General features: G+C 45.3%; 1 protein-coding gene across 2 annotated transcripts in view; it reads right to left on the bottom strand.

Moving 5' to 3' along the window:
• Positions 1-21,484, bottom strand: part of LOC135528346 (plexin-A2-like) — a 326,345-nt gene extending 304,861 nt beyond the window's left edge. For both annotated transcript variants that reach the window (XM_064957364.1, XM_064957365.1), the window contains exon 1: positions 20,854-21,484. The gene's annotated coding sequence lies outside the window, so the exon portion shown is untranslated. The remainder of the gene's footprint in view (positions 1-20,853) is intronic.
• Between the last annotated feature and the right edge of the window lie 782 nt (positions 21,485-22,266).

The following is a 22,266-nucleotide window of genomic DNA, read 5'->3' as shown; positions in this document are numbered from 1 at the left end:
AGCCCATGCATGGCATTATGCCAAATAACCTCAGTGACCCTCTCCCCCCCCCCTCCTCCTCGCCCTGCAGTGTGTTATGGCTAGTCTATTAATGACACGTCCTATCCTCACTGTCTCTGGTTACTACAATACTCCACAGGTCAACATACACACACACACACGCACACGCACACAGTACGTTCAACATATTCAATATAGAACATAATGGTATTTCACAAATGCAAACAATGAACATGACAGTGCAGCTTTGGTAATCTATCAAAGACCAGTGCGTCAAGGTTTTCTTCACAATCCTCTTCTTCCAGAGGATGTACTAGTTTTCCTCTCCTTGAAGTGCACTGCATGGTGGGAAATAACACCTTAACTATTAGGCTATACGATATGGGTCATCATGATACCTTATCAAAGTAAGGAGAGCTGTAAAAACACATCAATGGAACATTGTGTACTTTCTAAAGATATATATTTTTTAAACAACAGCGTTTGTGTTAGCTAACATAGTGAATAGTGATTCAATAGTTTGTATTTACGTCACGTACGTTGCAGGGTATTATGGGTCTGATGGGGACAATGCTCTCTGTCTGTCCCTCTCTCCTTCCTACACAGTTACTCTCTGTTTAGTGCACTACTCTCTCCTGCTGGACCACTGTGATGCCACATTACGGCCTATCTACAGACCTATTACAGAGACACAGCCAGAGCCATTACATTACATTACCACTGCCTGCCTGTCTGAGACCCAGGGCAAAGCACCTGAAACAACCTGTCTGGCTCTGAAAGCACTGACCCTCTCTGTCACACTGTCACATGCACATGCACACAGACAGAGAAACACTCGCGCGCGGACAGACACACACAGACACACACACACACACAAACACACACAGCGAGAGACCGTACACGCACAATAAAGCTCCTTAATTTGATCAGAGGTGATAAAGCACCACAGAATCCAGTGTGTGGCTGGTTACTTAGAGGTAATAACGGCGCATGGGGCGAGGGAAGAGTCTGGCATCAGTCACATAGGACTTAGAGACAGAGCAGTGGAGAACACACACACACACACACACACACACACACACACACACACACACACACATACACACATACACACATACACACATACACACATACACACATACACACACACACACACACACACACACACACACACACACATAGACATAGACATAGACATAGACATAGACATAGACACATACACACACACATACACATACACACACACACACACACACACAAAATGTCCTCCTTCAGCCGAAGCACTTTAGTTTATAAACCACAGTGCAGGGCAGCTAGCGGGCTTGTCTCTTCTCCTCTGTACTGGACAGCACTGGACACGGCCGTGTCTTAATTCGCTTTAGAGGGTAGCCCAGACCAACCATGTTTAGGTCTGCTGCTACAGACGGGGGAGGGCACATTATCACAGGGAATTCACTTATTCATATCGCACAGGAACGAGTCAGGGGAGGGGAGGGGAGGGGGAGGGATAGGGAGGGGGGAGGGGGAGGGATAGGGAGGGATAGGGAGGGATAGGGAGGGATAGGGAGAGGGGAGCAGCCAGAAGGAACTTGACTGGGAAATAAATAAATGAAGGAAATTAGTGGGTTCGTTTAATGTGGGACTTAAGACAGAAGTAGGTCAAACGCACGGGGCAAAAAAAAAAAAACTGAGGCAGTGGGTTAACTAGCGTAGCTTAGCACATAATCTCATCAAACTGCTGAGTCCAAACCGACATGATGTGGAGCGTGGACTATCTGTAGATGTGGAGCGTGTGGACTATCTGTAGATGTGGAGCGTGTGGACTATCTGTAGATGTGGAGCGTGTGGACTATCTGTAGATGTGGAGCGTGTGGACTATCTGTAGATGTGGAGCGTGGACTATCTGTAGATGTGGAGCGTGGACTATCTGTAGATGTGGAGCGTGGACTATCTGTAGATGTGGAGCGTGGACTATCTGTAGATGTGGAGCGTGGACTATCTGTAGATGTGGAGCGTGGACTATCTGTAGATGTGGAGCGTGGACTATCTGTAGATGTGGAGCGTGGACTATCTGTAGATGTGGAGCGTGGACTATCTGTAGATGTGGAGCGTGGACTATCTGTAGATGTGGAGCGCGTGGACTATCTGTAGATGTGGAGCGCGTGGACTATCTGTAGATGTGGAGCGCGTGGACTATCTGTAGATGTGGAGCGTGGACTATCTGTAGATGTGGAGCGTGTGGACTATCTGTAGATGTGGAGCGTGGACTATCTGTAGATGTGGAGCGTGTGGACTATCTGTAGATGTGGAGCGTGTGGACTATCTGTAGATGTGGAGCGTGTGGACTATCTGTAGATGTGGAGCGTGGACTATCTGTAGATGTGGAGCGTGGACTATCTGTAGATGTGGAGCGTGGACTATCTGTAGATGTGGAGCGTGGACTATCTGTAGATGTGGAGCGTGGACTATCTGTAGATGTGGAGCGTGGACTATCTGTAGATGTGGAGCGTGGACTATCTGTAGATGTGGAGCGTGGACTATCTGTAGATGTGGAGCGTGGACTATCTGTAAATGTGGAGCGTGGACTATCTGTAGATGTGGAGCGTGTGGACTATCTGTAGATGTGGAGCGTGTGGACTATCTGTAGATGTGGAGCGTGTGGACTATCTGTAGATGTGGAGCGTGTGGACTATCTGTAGATGTGGAGCGTGGACTATCTGTAGATGTGGAGCGTGGACTATCTGTAGATGTGGAGCGTGGACTATCTGTAGATGTGGAGCGTGGACTATCTGTAGATGTGGAGCGTGGACTATCTGTAGATGTGGAGCGTGGACTATCTGTAGATGTGGAGCGTGGACTATCTGTAGATGTGGAGCGTGGACTATCTGTAGATGTGGTTATCTATCCATGACAGGAATTCCTATTAAAATAAAACACTGGCATTTCCGGCACACTGGAATGCTACATACAACTCCAAAAAATACATTTGCTACAATAAAAAGCTCTTGGAGAGAATTCAATCGGCATTTTAATAGAAGTCCCACTTGGTTTGACCATAAATAATAGAGCAGAGCAGTGAATGGAGCCTGCACTTAGCCTGGCTGTAGTAACTAGCCAGCTTGTGGCGGTCAGCGGAGCTTCACCTGGATGAATGACCTCAGGAGAGAGATCCATGCTTCTGTGCTGCTGCTGCTGGGCCAGGACTGGACCGGATTGGCAAGGGCTGGGCTGAGTGCTGATGTGCACATTCATGCCTTCCTGTTCCGGCCTGTTCTGTGTGAACATCATACAGGATGGATGGCTGGCTGGCTGGCTGGTTGGTTGAATGGCTGGCTGGCTGAATGGCTGGCTGGGACAGGATGTAGCTCTCTCGCTCTGTCACTCTGCTACTGCCATATGTTTATCATAACAACAATCAGATCAGTTACTATATATATATTTTTTCATTACAGCCTTAGCGTGTAGAGGAAAATCTCAGTAAAATCTTCATAACGTATGACTAGTCTGCAAATTGTGCAACAGGGTGACCCCAATCATGGGGCCATGACATTCCCACATGCACTACATATCTCTGAACACATTCATGTGATATTACAGTTTCCACCTGCACCTGAGTCGCTTGTGGTGAGGAAAAAAGTGGGGGAATGGCAGTGTGACCTACAAAAAGCCCAGTGAGGAAAAATAGCATGTCGCCGGAACAGTAGCAAAGCCCTGGCTGCGTTACTCATTTTGCTCTGAAGGTTGAGCGTAATGCTGAGCCTCGGGAGCAGGAGAGAAGGGGTCTGAGCAATATTACACCCCCTTGAGATGAAACACGAACGCTGGGAAATGGAACAGAACCCTGATGGGATGATTCTCTGGTCCTGCAGAGAGTCAGAGACACCTGAACACAGGGAGAGAATTAGACCAGTGTGTAAATCTATTGGACTCCCATTTCAGACATTTTCGAGGGGCCTTGAACACTGCAGTCCAGACTGCAGACCTGCAGACTATTGCAAGACCATGTTGTGTTCCCCCACCACTCCTCCTCCTCCGTCTCCTTTCCTTTAGTCATTACACCTGCTGGAACTCTTTGCCAGGGCCAGAGCTCTCTCCCTTTGCTGAGGCCGAGCCAGTCAAACCTCCCTAAGCTAGTTAGAGGGCGGTGGAGGAGGACAGGGGCATCTAGAAGGACCCTGGCTGACAGGGTTTCCCTGGGTCTGTCTCAGAGGCTAGATGAGAGGGGCCACACTATAGGTCCTTGAATCCTCCCCAGAAATACTGAAGGCTTTGTATATAAACCGTGGGCTATTGAGGAGCCCCCCCTAAAAGGCGAAACATTTTCTTTCCGGGGAGCTATATTTCTGGCTATGGTCACCTAGTGGAGAAACGTTATATAATGAAATGATGTCATCATTGTAATCGAGTCTTCAGGGAGAAGAGAGGCATTGAAATTCTGAGCAGAGTTGTGTTAAATCCAGTGCAACATGTGAATGGCATAGTAATTCCTGGTAGGCTGAACAGTCCGAGCAGCACGCAATACAATCCACTGCTGCTTTACCTCATGTCAACTCTCTCTGCTGACTCTGTACCACCATCTCTACAGTATGTGTGGTCAGAGGAGTGACTGGTGGGTCGATCACATGTCTTCCTCTCTGAAGAGCATACTGAAGCAGTAAAATGAAGCCTTCGCGCAAAGGCAAACCATCCCCTCCTCATCCAACTGGGAGTTCTAGTAGCTTCAACCTCAGACACTAGCCTAAGACGCTGTGGTAGACAGGGGGATATAATTAAGACCACTTTATTGGTCAATTCCACACTGCCACACTGGGACACTGGGCACTGTTGTGTGTGTGTGTGGGGGGGGGGGGTGAAGTTCCTTTCTCAAGGGCACAACGACAGGCAACAGCATTTAGGATTTGATACCAGTAACCCTCCGGTTGCCAGCTCACTACCCGCCTGATATTTCCTGCTGGAACCCGGGATTCAAACTGGCAACCCTTTGGTTGCTGGCAGCACAACCACCATAGTAGCTAGTAGCTAGACAACAAGCTCCAGCACCACATCTAATCTTTTCTTAGCCCCAGCAGAAGAGAAGAGGGAGGGGGGGGGACTTGTATCTGGTATTGGCCATTACAGTGGAGTCTGGGCCAAACAAAACCATGCTGCCTGCCCTGCTACCCTACACAGAATATCAGTTAAACACAACATAGAATCATACAACCACAGCAGAAAACGGCGATAAAAGGAAAGAGAAGACGGCGATAAAAATCCATTTGTTTCTTACCCCGGAGAAATGGCAAGGAATGAAGAGAAAAGCTCCCATTCAGCATTTAATCAGTAACACAAATATGAGCAGCCAGCCAGCCTAGTTGAGCAGTCAGCAGAGCCAGACTAACATTCAGCACAACACTGATTAGTAGTAGGGTGCTTCAGTCTGACTACTCGTCTAGTGAACGGAGAGGGTCTGGACTGAGTAGGATCCGTGTCGGTCTCTGTCCAGTAGCCTACTGCTACCCCTATAATGGCTGCTCTGTCGTGCCAAAGTGTGGCCCAGTGTGCCATGAGAATGGTACAAGACCTATCATGCCCTTGTAAGTCAAGACTTCCCATGATACTTCTAATACAACGCATAATACACCCTCCCTCCCTCCCTACCTCCTCTCCCTCCCTCCACCCCGTACAGCTTCCTTCCTCTTCCTGTCTGACTCAAAGTCACGAGGAACAATCCCAGATCCAGACCTAACAATCCCAGATCCCAGACCTCTCTCGGCCCTGCTCCGCTCCGCCCCCCCTCTGTTTTCCTACCAGCCATGTTTTTCCACAGGCTGCGGATGCTGTCTGTCATCGAGAGGTTGAATTAGCTCACACAGAACTTCTCTGAGCCCAACTTAGTCTGCCCTGGGGCTACAGTTAGTCAGGTCCTGTAGGATAAACAGACTACTGACTCTAAAGGCCCCGTTGAAAGCCCTTGGAAGTAGGGCTGGCCACAGACTTTTTTGCACTATTGGTTAGAGCCTGTAAGTAACCATTTCACTGTACACCTGTTGTATTGGGTGCGCGTGACAAATAAACATTGATGTGATTTGACTCCCCTCTCAAAGTCACAATGGGTGAATAGACACATGCACACAGAACTCCCAAGTACTTCAATGGCAAGCCATTTTCATTGTCACTCAGACGTTACACATGCATGTGGGCTGTGCAATATGGCCAAAATATCATGGCAAGATATTTTTCTCATTTTTGACAGTATGACGGTATTTGACAGTAGTCCTATTTGTAGAACACTGAATACGACTGGTACTTGACCAATGGTTGCCACCCTTCATTAATAAAATACTATGGTATACCATAGTATAAATACTATATTATTCATTGTAGTGGTTTTGGAGACAGTCGTGTTAACTTGAGTACACTGTAGTATTTACAGTTAACTATAGTATAAATACTGTAGTAAAATAAAAGTATAGTAATTCATGTAGTGTTTTTGGCAGATTGATGTATACTGTAGTATTTACTGTAGTGTTTTTGCAGACATAGGAAATCTACTGCAAACATACTAAAAGACATTTTCTATAACCGGTAGATAGGTAGGACTGGGGTTTGAACTGATAGTGCAGAGCTTCGTCTCCTAGCTATTATCTGTAGGGACCACAATATATGGTCTATACTTGCATGTATGTTTCTCACTTATGGGTGGCACAAATGATGATGTGATACGGGGGAGGGGAATGGGCGGGGTATATGCAAATTGAATACTGTAAAATTTGCTCAAGTTAAAAAAGTGTAGTGTTTTTGCTGACTGTAGTGTGTTTGCGGACATTACTCTAGTCATTTACCACAGTGTTTCTTTGCTGGATAATACAGTAGTATACTATAACATTCTATAGTAAGTACTACACATGATTGAGGGTTACTACAGTGTGTAGTATAGTAATCTACAGTATACTACAGTTTACTATAGAGTTCTATATTAAACTGTAGTATTTATTTATGTGTGCATTTGCATAGTTATTTGTTCAATTCCAGCATTCACTCAAATTTCTTCATTTCCTGTACTACTTTCATCATTAGGACTGGGGTCCGAACTGATAGTTATAGAAAGTCAAGTAAAAATCCAAACCGGTCCGTGAATGAATACCGGTATAGTTTTTTTTTTTTTACAGTTTACCACCCATCCCTGGGTAATCTAAATGCCTCTTGTTCTAACACAGCTGCCTGTTGCCAGTCTGTTACAGCCCATCTGGAAGCTGCTGAAGGTTAATGGGGATTGGTTTGTCAATCACACCAGCTTGCTAACACCCTCACAACCATCCCTAAATACCTCTATTCAGTCGTTTGCAATACAGAAGGGGACATTAAATTGAAGAACGGAGCACATGATTGCAAACGTCACGCTAATAAGTCAACTCTGTCCCTCCTTCATGTCCCTGGAAACTTTACGCTAATAAGCCAACCCTGTCCCTCCTTCCTGTCCCTGGAAACTTTACGCTAATAAGCCAACCCTGTCCCTCCTTCCTGTCCCTGGAAACCTTACGCTAATAAGCCAACCCTGTCCCTCCTTCCTGTCCCTGGGTTCAGAGCGACCTATGGCTGGCAGCGTCAGGGTTGTGTAAAGAGAAAGGGGTCTATTTACCTTGACGCAGTGTTACATGTAAAACCTGCCTCAGGCGTTGAAGCCAGACTGCATTTAGAGTATTTCACAACTGGAACCATTCAAGCTGCTAGTCCTTTGTGCAGATAGAACAGATTAGCAGACGCAGTAACATACCATGGTGGAAGAGCAAACAAAGAAACTGTATCCTTTATCAGTCCCTTCAATGGTTGTGAAGACGGGCTGCCGGGCTGCCACAGGATTAAAGGCATGGGGTTTGCTGTGTGGTGAAGAGGCATGCCTGTGTGTGTGTGTGTGGTGTGAGTGCGCTTTAAACCTATTCACACAGTGATTGAAACACTGGCCAATCGACAGCCCCTCCCCTTTAACTTGTGCAGTACAAAGTCTCTACACAGATTGTACAAAACATTGACATAGACTGACCAGGTGAATCCAGGTGGAAGCTATGATCCCTTATTGATGTCAATTCGATCGGTGTAGCTGAAGGGGAGGAGACAGGTTAATTAAAGAAGGATTTTTAAGCCTTAAGACAATTGAGACATGGATTGTATATCTGCGCCATTCAAATGGTGAATGGGCAACACAAAATATTTAAGTGCCTTTGAACGGGGTACGGTAGTAGGTACCAGGTGCACTGATTTGTGGCAAGAACTGCAACGCTGCTGGGTTTTTCACGCTCAACAGTTTCCCGTGTATATCAAGAAAGGTCCACCACCCAAAGGACACCCAGCCAACTTAACACAACTGTGGGAAGAATTTTACTCAATGTGGGCCAGCATCCCTGTGGAACGCTTTCGACTCCTTGTAGAGTCCATTCTCTGACGAATTGAGTCTGTTCTAAAGGCAAAGGGGGGTGCAACTCAATATTAGGAAGATGTTCCTTAATATTTTGTACACTCAGTGTATTTAACAGAGGAGAACCAACACAGCGGTTTGGCTGCCAAATGACAGCCAACAGAAGAACGAATGGTGACATCTGACAGCATCTTACAGATCCACAGACACGTCTGCTTTGACTGGCATCCCTCGACCTAACCCGCTCTTACTCACTTGTTCTCACTCCTGTACCCACGCAAACAGACAACAGAGAACAGAGGGAGGCAGCCGAAGGAGTGGGAAGAGAGGGAGGAGGAAGAGGAGAAAGAGGAGGAGGAGAAAGAGGTGGAGGAGGAGAAGGAGGACGAGGAGGAGAAAGAGGAGGTGGAGGATAGGAGAAAGAGGCGGAGGAGGAGAAGGAGGAGGTGGAGGAGGAGAAAGAGGAGGAGAAAGGAGGTGGAGGAGGAGAAAGAGGAGGCGGAGGAGGAGAAAGGGGAGGCGGAGGAGGCGAAAGGGGAGGCGGAGGAGGCGAAAGAGGAGGCGGAGGAGGAGAAAGAGGAGGGGGGCTGAAGCTGTAAGCTGTTAATTGTCAGCTTTGAGAAAACGGAGCATAATTGTGTGCGCAAAAGAACACAGGGAATGAATGCTTAATTCTCTTGATCAACAATGACACTGTCAAGCATACTGCATTTTGCTTAATAGAACAAACCCTCATCAATGATACATGGAACAATAGCAACGCATGATTAATGAAAATAAAACATGAATCTTAGGACTTGAAAAACAGAAGATAGCAAACATTTACGTTCAATGTTGTGTTCATGTAAATTTGAATTATGATAATATCTCTAACGTAATTGGATGCAAATTAATCTCACCTATTCCCCTCTGTCAACACAATGTTCTGATGTTAAACAAATGGAAAAATATAAAGCACTCTCATAAAAGATCACAAGTAGTAGTTTGACTGCCTGTAGAGGCAGCGGCCAAAAAAGCATGAAAAATACAGTTCTTACAAGCTTCCCAAAGCTTTCAGTAATGAGATTTTTTTCTGTCAAAACAGCAGCAGTACTTGGTCTCTCTCCTCCGGTGTATTAAACCAGATAGAGAACAATAAGGACCTGGCACACACTCCGTCCTCTGCAATGGCAACGCTAGGGCCCGTATTCATAAAGCGTCTCAGAGTAGAGGAGTTGATTCAGGATCAGGTCCGCCCTGTCCTTTTCATTTGAATCTAAAAGGCTAAACTGATCCTAGACCAGCACTCCTACTCTAAGATGCTTTAAGAACCCGTCAAAGATCCCATCCCCTCACCTTCTGTGTAGGGCTTTCTAAATCGAAATTGCAATATTGACATGGGCAATATCCATATCGCAAGAGGCTACAATTCAAGTGTAATAAGTAAGGGTCCCCTGGGAAACTCTGACCGACACTTTGGTTCCTGTCACAACAACTTTTACTATACCTGTCTTTTTCACTAGTTATCATGCCAAACGACCCCAACCATAGAATCGTAATTTGAATTTAATGTCTATGATTCCAACAGTTCACCCATGTGTAAAATCGCAAGCGCAATATTTGGTTAACAAAATTGCTATTTGATTATTTGCCATATCGTGCAGCCCTACTTCTGTGTGTCAGGCTTTAAATGGCATTAGGTCACAAATCCCAAACTGTTGCAGATTAAGACATGAAACATGAGCAGATAGATGTTCATTCACGGCTTTCAAGTACAAACCTGCCCGTCCCCGCTCCTTCTCCTCTCCCTCCCTTCCTACCGCCTTCTTTTTCTTCAGGCAGCAGCTCTGTGCTTCAGAGCAGTCATATTTAATCAACATCTTCATGGACAACACAGAGGATCTCCTCTCCTCAGCCGCCAGTCTCGGCGCTGTCACACTACGCTCCACGCACCACGCAGGATAATTCTCTTAGATCCCTAATTCTACCCGTCATTCACCTTAAATGCTACAGAAAAGAAACACCGTTGCTTGACCCACATTGCTGTTGATCAGTGAATTACCCATGATGTCACTATTTGATTATTTATTTTGCGCGGCGGTTGTAATTTAAGACCTAGGAGGCGCTTATGTTGGTAATAACTGTGTCTCTTTTCGCGCCTCGAACATGCAAGGCTGTCCGCGCGGAGATGCGTCTGTCGTGTCTCCCGTTTTACTGGTTGTGGCGCTTTTGTGGCAGTGCAGATGCTGCTTCATGGAGCTCATTCCCAGAGAGGAGGGAACAAGTGAGGGAGGTAAAAGTGGAAAAACAAAACTCAACTTCCAGCTGATGGATTCATCTTGATAAACGATCACGCATGGAAAAACGGGAACAAATTGCTGCATTTAAAAAAAAGATAGTGTTTGTTTACTTTACTACCCAAATCACAATGGCTATTTGCTTGATATCATTTGACGCGATGGCTGACAAGAACGGAGGACAAAACAACATGCATTGTCGATTGTTCACCCTTCAATGCCCAACACATTTCCACACAGCTGGGGGTGAATTCCAAAGCCTTGTCCTGAAAGGTCAGAGGCAGATTAAAATCAATAACAACAGCTGCTAGAACAACATAAAATCAAACTTTCCGCTATACATTTGGCTATATGTCAAGTCTACCATCTTCCCACACTCAACCTACTCATGATATAATGTGACAACCCACTGGGCACAGGTCAACGTCTATTCCACATTGGTTCAATGTAGTTTCATTGAAATGGCGTGGAAACAACGTTGATTCAACCAGTGTGTGCCCAGTGGGAAGATGCCTTCTTAAAAAAGCGATTTTCATCCCGTCTCTGGCTCCCACTGCCGTGCACATATACAGGTCACATGTGGGTCAGTCATGTATTTATGCATCAACATTCTGTAGCTAGCCGCCCCAAGGAAGACTGAATTCATTTCCCTTGGCCTGAGCACTCTGAGGCCTCCTGGGCCAAAATAAAGAGTCTGGAGGCAGACAGAGATACAGAACTATGAAGGAACAGGTCTTAGCCAAGCTCTTCACAACACATCCCGATACCTTTTCCATTCCTTCAGACTGTTGTGGCATCACTCGGGCTCCCGAGTGGCGCAGCGGTCCATGGAACTGCAGCTCTGTGCAAGAGGCGTCACCACAGTCCCAGCTTCCAATCCAGGCTGTATCACATCTGGCTGTGATTGGGAGTCCCATTGGGCGGCACGCAATTGGCCCAGCGTCGTCTGGGTTTGGCCCGGGGTAGGCCGTCATTGGAAACAAGAATTTGTTCTTAACTGACTTGCATAGTTAGATAAAGGTTCAATTTAAAAAATGACCCAGTGTTGAAGGCTTAAGAATGGACCCTCCATGTATTTAAAGGAGGGTGTGCAATCGTCAGTGACATGCCTGCCCTTATGTGATTGTCTGTCCAAAGCAGACTTTCACACAAACCCGACATCACAGGGAGAAGGGTAGCCCAGATAGGATGGGTTTCAGGGTTTTCAGTTTGAAGTTTCGAGGTCTTTCATCACTGCTTTGGTTGGATTTGTTATGGTCAGCATAGTGGAAAGAAAGTTTTTATTTGGAAGTAAGAGAGAAAACAAGGAAGACTTTTTGGAAAGGGAGGTTTCTGGTTTGAGGTATTCTGTTTGCTATCTCTTCCCCGAAATTCATTTTGGAGCCTTATCTCCTCTGGTTTTCTGAGCTGAAGGCAGAGGATATGTAAAGGCATCTCTGGGGGGAAGAGGAGCTATCCACACAGATAAGGCCAAGGCTGACTTGAAAATTGTAACAAAGCAGACAGACAGCTTGGATGCAGGTGGCTACATGTCACGGTGCTCCAGAGATCCAACAGGACCATGCCAGGGTAACACACTACAGAATACTCATCCCCATAACACTCCTCCTTTCCTCCCTATTCTGAATAAACAATTGTGCAAAATAATAAGATAATGCAAATCAGTGGAGGCTGGTGAAGGGAGAACAGCTTATATGGCACTGATGCAAATGCATAAAGTGTATGAATTGTAAGCTACATTTCCAAGAGAGGGAGAATAAAGCTTAAGTCAATGTACTGTGCAGCAGCAAATGACACCTAGCTTTTTGAACTGGATGAAGAAGAGCTAATGGAGAGCAGTAATACACTGCTGCTTCAGGTTGTAATTGGTCTGCTTGTAATTGGACAGCCGTCAGAACAGTGAAGAGTAGAGACAAAGCTGCCGTTGGCTTAGAACTCCTTTCTCACAGCACATGAGCAGACTAGACAAGCCAAAGCAATGCCGCTCGTTGCCGCCACTGTGTGTGGTAACCATGGAGACGGTGGCAGGGACAGGCTAGGGCGTCCGTCCACATCACCAGGGGGCGTTGTTTACCCAATCTGCCCACTGTGCCCAGTGCCCACTCTGGAGCCCCCCTATAGAGCCTGGTCAAAAGTAGTGCACTACATAGGAAATAGGGTGCCATTTGGGATGCAGACACTATCGTCTGTGTGCTACGGACAGCTGCCCATTGGCATCTGTACTGTGCCCCCTCCCTCCCTGACTGCCTCTCACCCACTCTCTCCCTTTTGTTGCTCACTTATTGTCAACTTCCAAACTAAACAAAAAAGCACATCCTCCCATGACACGAGCTAATTGATTATTGATGCTTCCAGGCCGAAACTGACTTACATTCAACCCGGACTGAAAGGGAAAGCGCAGAGACAGAGACAATGCATTCAGTGCTTTCATGAAACTGAAAAAGTCAAAAGCATTTGAATGTAAAGCTCAAGGTCTTTTTCCCCCTTTGATTGGGCTGTTGTGCCGCCTTGGGAACAGTCTCTCGGCACAACAAATAGTGGCGGCGTGAGGTGGAGGAACAGCCTGAGCTTTTTGTTCAAGAAACACAAACAACCCAAATGTCAATTTCAGCCCCTTCTTGAATAATCAAAGCAACCCTCATAGCTAATGAGGTAGTGTTTGGCTTTCTACTGGATCTGACAGACTGACAGGCTGCCTGTGACTTACAGCCACTGTGAAGTTAACCACCAAACAAACAGGCCGACGTTATTCTGGAGGTCCTGGTTTCATGATTGCTGTTCTTATCTCCGGCATTGGGGTAACTGTGTTACAGCAGGTAAAATATAGCATGGCTTGTGACAGGAGGGATCAGATAAACAGTGAGATTGGGTCTGGGCAGAGACATGTGGAGATGGTGGTGAATGCCTAAAGAGCCTGGTGTGTGACTGAGGGAGAGAGAGGGGGACTGATGTATTGAGTGTGGCGGACAGATTGAGGCACTAAAGAATGGCAGGGGAGAGCGATCCTGTCCCATGCAAATGTGTCATGAAGGCAATTCCATTAACATCTTAATAAAGACTGCCCGGGCCCTGGAGAGAGAGCTGGGCTCCTGGGTCTGGATTGACTGCCATAGGGCCAAGCAGCACCTCACACATTGGAGGCTCTAAGTCGCTGTTGCCACTGCAGCAACAAGGGAGCATTTCTCCAATGTTACGCCAATGTTGCTTTGTGAGGGCGTTACGCTTCCCAAAGGACTGGCTTAAATGCAAACGCTCTACTCTAACATGCTCCACTAAATTACCTTTTTTTTCTTTTCTCCCCTACTTTCATTTACTGTCCATTTCTCCATCTGCTGGATTCAGTAGTTGGACAAAAGGCTTTGTTTCAGCAAGCTGGCAGGCCGTTGGGACTGGGAGAGGAGAGGTGAGGGCATAGTGGGGTTCAGGATTAGCCTCCACGCCGTCAATAGACGGGATGCATGGTGAGGTCTGGGCCCAGACCATTCATTATGATCTAAATGGCTAAACTGATCCTAAATCAGTACTCCTATTCTAAGACTATTTGTGAATACGTGCCCTGGACACATTCTCCTGGCAGAAAGAGGGAGAACATTAATGGTTGTTCCCCATTCGGCCCTCTGCAGAGACAGAGAGACTGGCTGGAGCCTTCTTCTCAACTGCTCTGTCTGAGTCCAACCCTCTAACACATCAACCTCTAGGGCCCTTTTCTCCGTTTAATTTTTCCAGGTTTCCGTTTTCCCGGTTTCTCTCAGGGTTTCTCTCTCAAAATACGAATCACTGATGCATTCTGTTCCTGTCTTATGATCAACTTGGGCAAATGAATTCATTTTCAATAGATTTAGTTGATTCCATACTAAGTTGAATTCCGTTTTATTGTCTGAATCCCGGGATTCCTTCCGCATTGGCGTTTTGCAGATATTATAAGGCCCTACAACACCCACTGCAGTGCCACTGCCAGCAGCGTTCTGACAGACATGGAGAAACAATCTCTCTCAACACAATATCACACACACAGCAGCTAAGAGGCAAAAACCACCCACCTCGGACTCCCGGACTGAAGCAGCACTTTCAGTCTTTGGAGTGCTCCGGCAGCAGCACTTCTGCAATCTTATGACGCATTTGAGGTGGTGTGAATCTATTGGAAAAATGTAACGCAGATCCGGAGTATTGATTTCCACCCCCTGTGCTATGTGCTGATCATACCAGATCCAGATGCTATTTACCAATGTCGAGGCGGTAGCGGGGACAGGCTAGGGCGTCCGTCCAACGCTTCAGTAAGCCACGACAAGGCTACGCGGACACAACCACTCAACATGATGGAAGCGACCGCAGCGTGACTTTCAGGGTAGCCCTGGATATAGCGACATATAAAGGCACTTTTCAAATGCATTACAAGGCAAGTCTTACAAGGTAAAGTGACATTTGTTGAGATTGTACATTAAATGGCCTTCCTTGATCAAACATTCAAACCACCAGTGTGCAGTACAAACGTTGCGCTCTACCTTACATTACCTTGTAACTCTGGTTGTATGCTTTCAGTACATACACCGACAGAGGAATAGCAAAAAAGATCTTCATAATGACTTGTGTATAATAGTTCATTCTGTTCATATCTGTGACTAGGCTGATGGATGAGAAGAAACAGTAGAAACCTCCACTCCCAAAGCAAGGCTGTGAAAAGCATCTGAACTCTCCCACGCTGACACAACCCATCTGGAGCTGACTACTGTCTACCCTCCACTCCTAAGTCCTCTGCGATCAAGATGGCCAACAGAAGCTTAGCTACACTACATGACCAAAAGTATGTGGACAACCGCTCGTCGAACATATCATTCCAAAATCATGGGCATTAATATGGAGTTGCTTTGCAGCTATAACAGCCTCCACTCTTCTGGGAAGGCTTTCCACTAGACGCTGGAACATTGTCGCAGAGATTTGCTTCCATTCAGCCACAAGAGCATAAGTGAGGTTGGGCACTGATGATGGGCGATTAGGCCTGGCTCGCAGTCGGCGTTCCAACTCATCCCAAAGGTGTTTGATGGGTTGAGGTCAGGACTCTGTGCATGCCAGTCAAGTTCTTACAACACAAATCTCAACAAACCATTTTTGTACTGACCTCGCTTTGTGCACGGGGGCATTGTCATGTGGAAACAGGAAAGTGCCTTCCCCAACTATTGCCACAGAGTTGGAAGCACAGAATTGTCTAGAAAGTCATTGTATGTTGTAGTGTTAAGATTTCCCTTCAATGGAACTAAGGAGCCAAAATCATGAAAAGTAGGACCCAGACCATTATTCCTCCTCCACCAAACTTTACAGTTGGCACTATGCATTGGGGCAGGTAGCGTTCTCCTGGCATCAGCCAAACCCAGATTTGTCTGTCAGACTGCCAGATGGTGAAGCGTGATTCATCACTCCAGAAAATGAGTTCAAATCAAATCAAATTTTATTTGTCACATACACATGGTTAGCAGATGTTAATGCGAGTGTAGCGAAATGCTTGTGCTTCTAGTTCCGACAATGCAGTAATAACCAACAAGTAATCTAACTAGTTTCGACTCCTCCAGGTTCCAATGCCTATGAGCTTTACACCACTCCATCCGACGCTTGTCATTGTGCATGGTGAGCTTAGGTTTGTGTGCATGGAAACCCTTTTAATGAATCTCCTGACAAATATTTATTGTGCTGATGTTGCTTGCTGAGGCAGTTTAGAACTAGTTGGTGAATGTTGCAACCGAGGACAGACAATTTTTTAGCACTCGGCGTTCCCATTCTGTGAACTTGTGTGGCCTACCACTTCGCGGCTGAGACGTTGTTTCTCCAAGACATTTCCACTTCACAATAACAGCACTTACAGTTGACTTGGGCAGTTCCAGCAGGGCATTCTTTTGACAAACTGATTTGTTGGAAAGGTGGCATCCTATGTCGTTGCCACGTTGAAAGTCACTGAGTTCTTCAGTAAGGCCAGTCTACTGACAATGTTTGTCTGTGGAGATTGCATGGCTGAATGCTCGATTTTATACAACTGTCAGCAACGGGTGAGGCTGAAATAATGTACCTCTAAATGAGCTGTTGCTGAAGGTAATGCTTGACGGAAGTGCATAGCTGGCAGATAATAAAATCCTGTTGTTTCCAAGCAGCGTTAGAGTTAGGGTTGGGAGGAACTGCAAGTCTGAAGGCTCAGGGAGCTGAGTGCTATGGCTGAGGAACCAGTCTCGGAACAGCATGAGGAGAGAGATAGTTCTGCTTACCACCATACCGCATCCACTTTCCAACTAAACGTTCTCCCTGGCTACACCCCACTTGATCAATGTCACGGACGATTCAAATCTCTCTTATGTCAATCTTCACATGGATACACTCTCGCTTTCTCTCTCTCTCTCCCTCACACACACACACACACACACACACACACACACACACACACACACACACACACACACACACACACACACACACACACACACACACACACACACACACACACGTACACACAGGCACATAACATGGCTGACTGAGTGGAGTGTGTGTGGGTCAGAGAGATAGAGATCTCTGTTGTGACAGCTGGACAGTTGAGAGGTTCAGATAAACATCCCGGTGAGGGGGAGACCAATTGCTTTAAAACAAACAAACAGGGTGAGTAGCCTACACTCCAGCAGAGACTATGTGGAGACCTATATCTGCAAGGAACGAGTCAGTGAACACTCAACAGCCAGCCCGCAAGGCATTGAGATGTGTGTGTAGGCAAGTGTGTGTGTGTGTTTGTGTGTGTGTGTGGGGGCGCGGGGGGGGGGGGGGGAGAGAGCCTAGCCTGCTCTAGAATACCCAGTCACTGAACGCGTTTGCACTGTTCACTCATTAAGAAATAGGTCAAGGATTCCGCCTGCATGCCTAGCAACTTGTCAAAAACTCTCAAGCTAAACAGGGGAGGGCGAGTCTGGCTGCCTGGGGCGATGTGCGCTGCATGCTGGTTGCTGGTGACACAGCACGTACACAAAACACAGAGAAGACTGTCTTTGTATCTCGGTCACCACCCCTATCATACTCATTAAATAATAAAGTACAATGCACTAGAACGTGTATTAGGTTATGAAGTTCTGACTGCTGATGGCATCGGGGAAAGGCTTTGACCAGATCTTTGCCCTGGACAGAAACATGTCTGCTTGATGGGCACAGACGTCTAAAGAGCTGGGACAATAAACAGAAAATGATCGTTGCCGACTATACCGACCACTTATCATGGGAATTTTGCTGACATGGTTCATTACGATAGGTAGCCTATACTAGAGAAATGTACATTTGAAATCAAATAAATTGGCTAATATGGGTGATTGTAAATTCAGACAATTTAACGCAATATGTATTTTTATCAATTTCGCCCAGCTCTACTAAAGCGTCATTGTCGGGGTCGACAGGGGACGCTCTTGAGCAGTAGTGCCATCCTGACGAAGAGTCCCATCATCACGAGGAAGGAGACTTGTGGAAGGGGGTCCAGGGTTTACATTATCATCCAGCCCTACCCTTCATACGGTACGGGACGCTGCCTCAGTGGTCGGGAGCTTCTGAAGAGGAAGAAGACAATGACTACCTGTCATGTAATCAACACAGCATTCGTACTCAATGTCTGTACTCGTACACCAGCCAGCCCAACATAATACCAAATCAGTCCGTCCATTCACTAAAATACCCAGCAGCCGCAGAATACTATCAGGGGGTCTAATGAGATGCATCATTTACCCTTCCTAAAATAAAGCTGTTGAAAGTTGAAAGAGGCGAACAACTCATCCTGAAGCACATAAGACCTCCCGGTTACCCCGCAGGAAACAGTCATGTACTAAACTGACTGGCATAAGCAAATCAATAGGACTGAGATCAGCACTGTCACATAAATCCTTCCTGTTCTGACCAGCTTAATACAATCCAATCAAAATGCTGGAACACACGCTGAGCGAAAGGAGAAAGGGGAACGGGGGCAATGGAGAGTGCTCATTTTGGCTCCAGCCAGCCAGTTTGATGTGAAGGCATATTCTTTGAGCGTTATTTGTGTAGTTAACCTTATTGATTAAAGAGTGTGTGATGTTGAGGTTCTCAACAGCTCAGCTTGCCCACTCCTGCCTCTCTTCAAAGAGACTGCTTGAAAGTGCTACATTGAGCAGAATGGAATTTTAATTTACTCTGCTTCTTGTGTAGGTGGATTTTTAGAGTTTGTGTACAGTTGTGTAGCAAAAAGGGGAACAAGTCTGACTAAACGAGTGTCTTGAGGAAATCATGTAGTTATACGGTGAGTGCCCAACTGCCCAGACAGACCGGTAATGCTATAACCACTCCAGACTATCAGTGCTTGTGTTTTCTCTTCAGATTGGAGTTAATTAGGTGAGTATAATCAGCGTGTGATAATCAGAGCAAGGCTGCGTGTAGTGGTTTGTTCTTCCAAGGCTGCAATTTCCATCCTGGTGGCTGTTTCTGGGGTCAAACGGATGTTATACTTTGAGAAGAATATTACAATAATGTCACGCTTTAGATATACAAAACCTGATTTTACCAAGAAGAAACTAGGTTTGATTGCATGGTCACAACGATTAATATGCTCTCCGTCAATTATGGGCAGATGCAAGTTATTATCATGCAAATGTAAGGCAATTTTCTACTTAAGACAACATTTATTTTCCTTTAGAGTCACCCTTATGAGCGCTTCCCGAGTGCTGTGTGTATGTGTGTGTGTGTGTGTGTGTGTGTGTGTGTGTGTGTGTGTGTGTGTGTGTGTGTGTGTGTGTGTGTGTGTGTGTGTGTGTGTGTGTGTGTGTGTGTGTATGTGTGTGTGATGGAAATGTAAGATTTGTGGGTGCATCTGCTGTTCCAGAGCTTCGACAGATGAAAAGTCTAGAGTCGAGCAGGAATTCTAAATTATAGCCAGTTGGCAACAATGCATCTGAATTTAGCTGCTTTCAAGGCTTTTGGGTTAACCGCGGCTGTTATTCTGTCTTGCGACATACCACATTGTAATAGGAACGATAATAGGAATAGGAACCTAGCTAAATCAAAAGCGTTATATAAAATATTGAGAAGTATGAGGGATGGATAAGAGAGTCATCTGTGTTGGAGAGTACATTTAACTGTTATTCCAAACCCCTGACCTGGGTAAGACCTGGGTAACGCAGTGAAGAACAGAAATTAGTTACATGCTGCAAAAAAAGTCACATTCATTCTAACATGTTGGATTGTAGAGTATTTTGAGGTACAAGACTTCAAGCGCTCACTACATCAAGGCTAATCTAAATCCACTGGAATGGAAATGGTTCTCTTCGCCCTACTCTTACCCCTAATAGCGGGTTCACAGTCAAGGTCAGCATGGAGAGCTGATGCTAGGCTATCTGTCTGTTGATTACAAATATTGGAAGTAATTGAAAACTACTTTGGGATGATAGGCCGATAAAAATAACTCATCCGATGACTAAATGATTAAATACCGCAGCTTAATAAAGGTCTTATAATATCAAACCAGAACAATGCAATATGAATAGCCGATGATAATATCGATATATCAAACTCAATCAAATTAGTTTTATGAGCTGATGACAGCTGCATTCTGATTAAAAGTTGATCGTGAGGTGATAGAATAGCTGGTAATTAAAACCCAACACCTGACTGAACGGAACTGCGTAATTACGGGTTTACGCACCGAGGCAATGAGTCTATAGCCTATGCGTAAATTTGTCTAAACATTCATTGAAAAGTAACTGGTAGGCTACCATTGGAATAATAACAACACTGAAATTCATTGCATGTTTGGGGTGGGCATTTTTTTCTCACACATTTTTTTTTACCTTACCTATAGCCATAAAATGTAAATTGCCTTATTAACCTAATTTTCAAATAAATTCTCAACTACCACAATAAGGGATATACGGCTGGTTATTAGGCTACCTGTATATAGCTTAATATCCCACAAGTACCCTAATAAGCAGCCACAAACCCCTTTTTGTGGTAGCTGAGAATTGAGCTGAGAATTCTCTGGCATTATTGTGGCGGAATATAGTAGCTACTGTTAGTTATTAAGCAGAACAGTGTTAATTAAGGCAAATGCACAAAATGGTGCTGTAGCTATCATCAGCTAACACAAAGACATTTCAAACCAAACCGACACGTTTTTTAAATAATGATAAACATAGGCTAATCGTTTTCACTCACCTTTCGGGTTTCAATGGAAGCTCCTGGTGCTGTTTTTATTCTGATCACACAGCCAGTAATGAATTGTCTTCTCTTCCTTTAGGTGATGGAGTGTTGTAGCTACTTACATCCACGGGAAATGCTCCGAGTAGCCTACTACGGTAAAGTCTACAACGGCGTTCCTCAATGATGCTCAATCAATTTAGAGATTTTAGCCAAGGTCCATTCACTCCCAATCCCTAGAAAATTTCAGATACCCAATGTCGCCTCATTCATAGCCTAAAGATCCTCAAAAACCGATGCAAGGTTTCACCGGGTTGATATTAGCTACGAACACAATAATTAATCTATGAACATTCAGTGCGCGCAACTTCGTTTGACCGTCTGTTTTTTTTAATTTTCTTTAAATGGTCGATTACAACAGAATGCCTATATGATACAGCGAATTCCGTGAGTTCACATGATAATGTCCTCTACTATGACAGCGGCTGTAGCCTGGCTTGTCATCGTCCGGCGGGCTTTCTTCGGTTTGGGTAGCAACCTTGCCGCACAAATTTACACAAGCACTCTCGCTTTCTCACAGGGCTGTGCTAGACTGGCATGAAAAACTGTGGCGCTTACCGAACCCGGGAAGCATACAGTACAGTCTCATATGCACACCACAGCGTTTAAACCCAGCCCCCCTGTACACTTCGGCAACACGGGCTCATTTGCATGTTGCATGTGTTAACTGTTTCAGCGTGGTGCCTCCGAATGGCTTGGCCATATGTTCTGCTCAGTGTAATTTGCGACGATCAAATCAGCCTCCAGTGAATGTAAGAAGATAGGATAGATAACACAATAACGCCATTATCTTTTAGGATAAATTATTTCCCTTTCCTCTGATTCGATCTCCTGTATAGGCTATGGAAAATTGGATTGATTGCCAAGTAATAAGAATGCACAATAAAGTGTCTTTAATCTTCAGAAGTATTTTATAATAATGTATTTCTGATTTTTCAGTTACATTGGTCTAGCCTACCTTCATTGAACACGTTTAGAAGCTACATTTGATGTATTGAAACATAGTGAGTTGTATCAAAAATAATTTATAATATTAATGTCATCTAAATATATATATATATATATATTATTAATATCAACGAAAATAATCCAAACACATAATACATCTGGCCAGTTCTAGAGCGCATTGTGACCTGAGAAGTGTCATCAATGAAGGCTACTTTCAGGGGAGATGCTGCTGCCAATTCTGTTAGTCTACTGCCACCTATGGGCATAACTACGTTGCTACTACCTAGTAATAAACGACTTTCTACAATAGTGTAGGTTTACTACATTGTCACACATCTTCAAAAGCAGAAAAACATTATTGTCTCAGATATAAGCTACGGAGTTTGGAGAATGAATCAACCGCGTTATGAAACGGTTGTGTGA

The sequence above is a fragment of the Oncorhynchus masou genome, chromosome 33 (genome assembly GCF_036934945.1).
Source record: "Oncorhynchus masou masou isolate Uvic2021 chromosome 33, UVic_Omas_1.1, whole genome shotgun sequence".
In the NCBI taxonomy this organism is placed as follows: Eukaryota; Metazoa; Chordata; class Actinopteri; order Salmoniformes; family Salmonidae; genus Oncorhynchus; species Oncorhynchus masou.
The sequence above is the reverse complement of the archived record's forward strand: the minus strand, read 5'-3'. Positions and strand labels throughout refer to the sequence as shown.